This window comes from Haliotis rubra, unplaced genomic scaffold (genome assembly GCF_003918875.1).
Source record: "Haliotis rubra isolate DU_JTF1 unplaced genomic scaffold, ASM391887v1 Scf44, whole genome shotgun sequence".
Taxonomy (NCBI): Eukaryota; Metazoa; Mollusca; class Gastropoda; order Lepetellida; family Haliotidae; genus Haliotis; species Haliotis rubra.
In genome coordinates this window covers 2,027,071-2,033,593 of record NW_025767124.1, presented here as the reverse complement: position 1 = coordinate 2,033,593, position 6,523 = coordinate 2,027,071, and positions in this window count along the sequence as shown.

The window sequence follows — 6,523 nt, the reverse complement described above, 5'->3', positions numbered from 1 at the left end:
GGTTGTTTAATGATGCTATATATGACACTACGGTTGTTGATGATGCTATATATGACACTACGGTTGTTGATGATGCTATATACGACACTACGGTTGTTGATGATGCTATATATGACACTACGGTTGTTGATGTTGCTATATATGACACTACGGTTGTTAATGATGCTATATATGACACTACGGTTGTTGATGATGCTATATATGACACTACGGTTGTTGATGATGCTATATATGACACTACGGTTGTTATGATGCTATATATGACACTACGGTTGTTGATGATGCTATATATGACACTACGGTTGTTGATTGCTATATATGACACTACGGTTGTTGATGATGCTATATATGACACTACGGTTGTTGATGATGCTATATATGACACTACGGTTGTTGATGATGCTATATATGACACTACGGTTGTTGATGATGCTATATATGACACTACGGTTGTTGATGATGCTATATACGACACTACGGTTGTTGATGATGCTATATATGACACTACGGTTGTTGATGATGCTATATATGACACTACGGTTGTTGATGATGCTATATATGACTACGGTTGTTGATGATGCTATATATGACACTACGGTTGTTAATGATGCTATATATGACACTACGGTTGTTGATGATGCTATATATGACACTACGGTTGTTGATGATGCTATATATGACACTACGGTTGTTGATGATGCTATATATGACACTACGGTTGTTAATGATGCTATATATGACACTACGGTTGTTGATGATGCTATATATGACACTACGGTTGTTGACGATATATGACACTACGGTTGTTTGCTATATATGACACTACGGTTGTTAATGATGCTATATATGACACTACGGTTGTTGATGCTATATGCTATATATGACACTACGGTTGTTGATGATGCTATATACGACACTACGGTTGTTGATGATATATATATGACACTACGGTTGTTGATGATGCTATATATGACACTACGGTTGTGTTGATGATGCTATATATGACACTACGGTTGTTGATGATGCGGTTGTTATATACGACACTACGGTTGTTGATGATGCTATATATGACACTACGGTTGTTGATATATACGACACTACGGTTGTTAATGATGCTATATATGACACTACGGTTGTTGATGATGCTATATATGACACTACGGTTGTTGATGATGCTATATATGACACTACGGTTGTTGATGATGCTATATATGACACTACGGTTGTTGATGATGCTATATATGACACTACGGTTGTTGATGATGCTATATATGACACTACGGTTGTTGATGATGCTATATATGATGACACTGACGGTTGTTATATGATGCTATACTTATGATGCTATATATGACACTACGGTTGTTGATGATGCTATATATGACACTACGGTTGTTGATGATGCTATATATGACACTACGGTTGTTGATGACACTATACGGTACGGTTGTTGATGATGCTATATATGACACTACGGTTGTTGATGATGCTATATATGACACTACGGTTGTTGATGATGCTATATATGACACTACGGTTGTTGATGACACTACGGTTGCTATATATGACACTACGGTTGTTGATGATGCTATATATGACACTACGGTTGTTGATGATGCTATATATGACACTACGGTTGTTGATGATGCTATATATGACACTACGGTTGTTGATGATGCTATATATGACACTACGGTTGTTGATGATGCTATATATGACACTACGGTTGTTGATGATGCTATATATGACACTACGGTTGTTGATGATATATGACATATATGCTATATATGACACTACGGTTGTTGATGATGCTATATATGACACTACGGTTGTTAATGATGCTATATATGACACTACGGTTGTTGATGATGCTATATATGACACTACGGTTGTTGATGATGCTATATATGACACTACGGTTGTTGATGATGCTATATATGACACTACGGTTGTTGATGATGCTATATATGACACTACGGTTGTTGATGATGCTATATATGACACTACGGTTGTTAATGATGCTATATATGACACTACGGTTGTTGATGATGCTATATATGACACTACGGTTGTTGATGATGCTATATATGACACTACGGTTGTTGATGATGCTATATATGACACTACGGTTGTTGATGATGCTATATATGACACTACGGTTGTTGATGATGCTATATATGACACTACGGTTGTTAATGATGCTATATATGACACTACGGTTGTTAATGATGCTATATATGACACTACGGTTGTTGATGATGCTATATATGACACTACGGTTGTTGATGATGCTATATATGACACTACGGTTGTTAATGATGCTATATACGACACTACGGTTGTTGATGATGCTATATACGACACTACGGTTGTTGATGATGCTATATATGACACTACGGTTGTTGATGATGTTATATATGACACTACGGTTGTTGATGATGCTATATATGACACTACGGTTGTTGATGATGCTATATACGACACTACGGTTGTTGATGATGCTATATATGACACTACGGTTGTTGATGATGCTATATATGACACTACGGTTGTTGATGATGCTATATACGACACTACGGTTGTTGATGATGCTATATATGACACTACGGTTGTTGATGATGCTATATATGACACTACGGTTGTTGATGATGCTATATATGACACTACGGTTGTTGATGTTGCTATATATGACACTACGGTTGTTGATGATGCTATATATGACACTACGGTTGTTGATGATGCTATATATGACACTACGGTTGTTGATGATGCTATATATGACACTACGGTTGTTGATGATGCTATATATGACACTACGGTTGTTGATGATGCTATATATGACACTACGGTTGTTAATGATGCTATATATGACACTACGGTTGTTGATGATGCTATATATGACACTACGGTTGTTGATGATGCTATATATGACACTACGGTTGTTGATGATGCTATATACGACACTACGGTTGTTGATGATGCTATATATGACACTACGGTTGTTGATGATGCTATATACGACACTACGGTTGTTGATGATGATGCTATATATGACACTACTACGGTTGTTAATGTTGCTATATACGACACTACGGTTGTTGATGATGTTATATACGACACTACGGTTGTTGATGATGCTATATACGACACTACGGTTGTTGATGATGCTATATATGACACTACGGTTGTTGATGATGTTATATATGACACTACGGTTGTTAATGATGCTATATATGCTATACGGTTGTTGATGACGACACTACGGTTGTTGATGATGCTATATACGACACTACGGTTGTTGATGATGCTATATACGACACTACGGTTAATGATAATGACACTACGGTTGTTAATATGCTATATATGACTACGGTTGTTGATGATATATATATGACACTACGGTTGTTGATGATGCTATATATGACACTACGGTTGTTGATGATGCTATATATGACACTACGGTTGTTGATGATGCTATATATGACACTACGGTTTGTTATATGATGTTGATGATTATATATGACACTACGGTTGTTGATGATGCTATATATGACACTACGGTTGTTGATGATGCTATATACGACACTACGGTTGTTGATGATGCTATATACGACACTACGGTTGTTGATGTTGCTATATACGACACTACGGTTGTTGATGATGCTATATATGACACTACGGTTGTTGATGATGCTATATTATATATGACTACTACGACACTACGGTTGATGATGCTATATACGACACTACGGTTGTTGATGTTGCTATATATAACACTACGGTTGTTGATGTTGCTATATACGACACTATGGTTGTTGATGATGCTATATATGACACTATGGTTGTTGAAGATGCTATATATGACACTATGGTTGTTGATGATGCTATATATGACACTACGGTTGTTGATGATGCTATATACGACACTACGGTTGTTGATGATGCTATATATGACACTACGGTTGTTGATGTTGCTATATACGACACTACGGTTGTTAATGATGCTATATATGACACTACGGTTGTTGATGATGCTATATATGACACTACGGTTGTTAATGATAGTATATATAAGACTACGATTGCTGAGGATCAAGTAGAGTGAAATTCAGATTGCGAATCCTCATAATTTTACCTTGCCAACTGAACATCTAAATCTCAGAATTTTACTCACCTAAGGATAAAAGTTGTTTAACATACGATCATACATTCAAATCGCTATTATTAGTTTGTATTACAAGGGGGTAAGGGCAGTAGTTGGAACAGTGAAACAAATGCACGTGCGGTACGTGATGAGCGTTAACTTAGACCAACCCTACTTGTTCTCGGTGTTTCATTCAATGTGTATACGCCCTTGTAATACAAACCAATAGTAGCGATTTGAAACTATAATCGTTTGTTAAACAACTTCACTGCAAACAGACTATACGACTACGTTCACGTTCAAGCAATCTCCAGGCATATTCCACCCAGATTCACATATAAATGTACCCGTGAAGATCCGGGTTAGAATTGATCTTCTGTAACCCATGCTTGTCGTAAGAGGCGACTAACGGGATCGGGTGGCCAGGCTCGCTGACTTAGTTGTCACATGTCATCGTATCTCAATTGCGTAGATCGATGCTCATGATGTTAATCACAGGATTGTTTGGCCCAGACTCGATTATTTACAGACCACCACCATACAGATGGAATATTGCTGATTGCGGCGTAAAACTAAGCTCACTCACTCCCTCAGATATAAATGAATGAATACTCTATATTTCCCCCAATGATTTAGAACGTACATTACTGTCATTACATTACATTACTGGTCAGTGGCAATGAAAATAGAGACATACATATGACAATGAAGCAGGGTATTCAGAAACGAAGAGAAATATGAAGAACTGTATTTACATGGTGAGAGGCATAATTTCTCAGATATAATGAGTGGTTAAAGCGTCCGCCCGGAGAGCGGAAGGTCGCGGGTTCGATACCAAAAGACGTTAAAATATGGTACTTGTTGGTCCCTGCCTGGCGTTTGGCATTAATGGGTACAACAAGGACTGGTCGGCTCGGAGTCAGTATTCTGTGTCTGAGTGGGGTATTCATGCTTCACTGCGGCGTGGTATCTCAGTGGGCTAGCACTATAAAACCAGCTTATTTAAGTCAGGGCTAGTACAAACAGCCGCACATACACATACACACGCATGCACGTCGTCATATGAGTGAAATATTCTCCAGCACGACGTTAACCTCAATTTCACCTCACCTCACCTCACCTCACCTCACCTCACCTCACCTCAGATATAATATACACCTGAAGCTCAATGACCTGACCTTTTTAGCCACGATTCACATGACTGTTGCCCAGTTGTCAAGTGTCATATTGAACCACATCCACAGGGGCGTGTCACGCTTAGAAACAGCGTTAGAAAGACATATAGGTACATAGCCCCTCCCCTAGTACTATAATAGTACTAGGGTAGGGTCTATGTACCTATATGTCTTTCTAATAGTACTAGGGGAGGGGCTATGTACCTATATGTCTTTCTAACGCTGTTTCTTAGCGTGAAACCTATATGTCTTTCTAACGCTGTTTCTTAGCGTGACACGCCCCTGTGGATGTGGTTATAGTACTAGGGTAGGGTCTATGTACCAGGGTAGGGTCTATGTGCCTATATGTCTTTCTAACGCTGTTTCTTAGCGTGACACGCCCCTGTGACCACATCTGTAATGGCACCGAGATATGTCAGACCTTATCTTCATCACCAGCAGTGTCCTCGAGTCTGAGACAGGTGTCACAGCTAAGGTTATCAAATAAAGACTCACTTAGCACATTTCATGCATTTTGCTGCGATCACCTCACGCCCGACGGTAACAACCCGTCGCAACCTGACCAGAGGTTCAAACCCGTGGTAGCCCAACCAAGGGAAATAAATAACCAATAACAAAACAGCACCATGAACGTCCATTACCGCTGTACTTACCTGAATGATTGTCCCAGGACAAGTGTGTACTCTAGGCCCAGTCGAAGTCAGTCGGTTTAGCTCTCGACCATTATCCACTGTCAGAACTATCCCATTAAAATGATTCCGATCTAATCGTCCGGCAACAAAACGGTCAACTCAGTTTAATTCGTTAGGCTAATCGATATATCGGAATACTATACTGCTTATATTACGTTATTATGATATAAAGATTGTAGTTATAGCTAGTATCCCTGGATATAAACATACTTAGGTTTCTGATTGGCTACGCTCGTCACTCTCAATACATGAAACATTAAACGACTTATATGTCTTAAGTGTAGGCACGGGTATATGGCAAACAAGCTTAAGATAATACAGATGGAACGACCGACAGCAATCGATACTATGAAAGAAAGTATTATTAATTTAAAGCTTCACTAATAAAACGGTATCATGTGACACTGGTTTAATAGTTTTCAGTGCCTTATATAGGAGACATGAACCATTAAAGACAAGTCGTGTAATTTGAGACTCCCCTGGCGTTTCCTTGATTTAACCGCTGCTGCCAT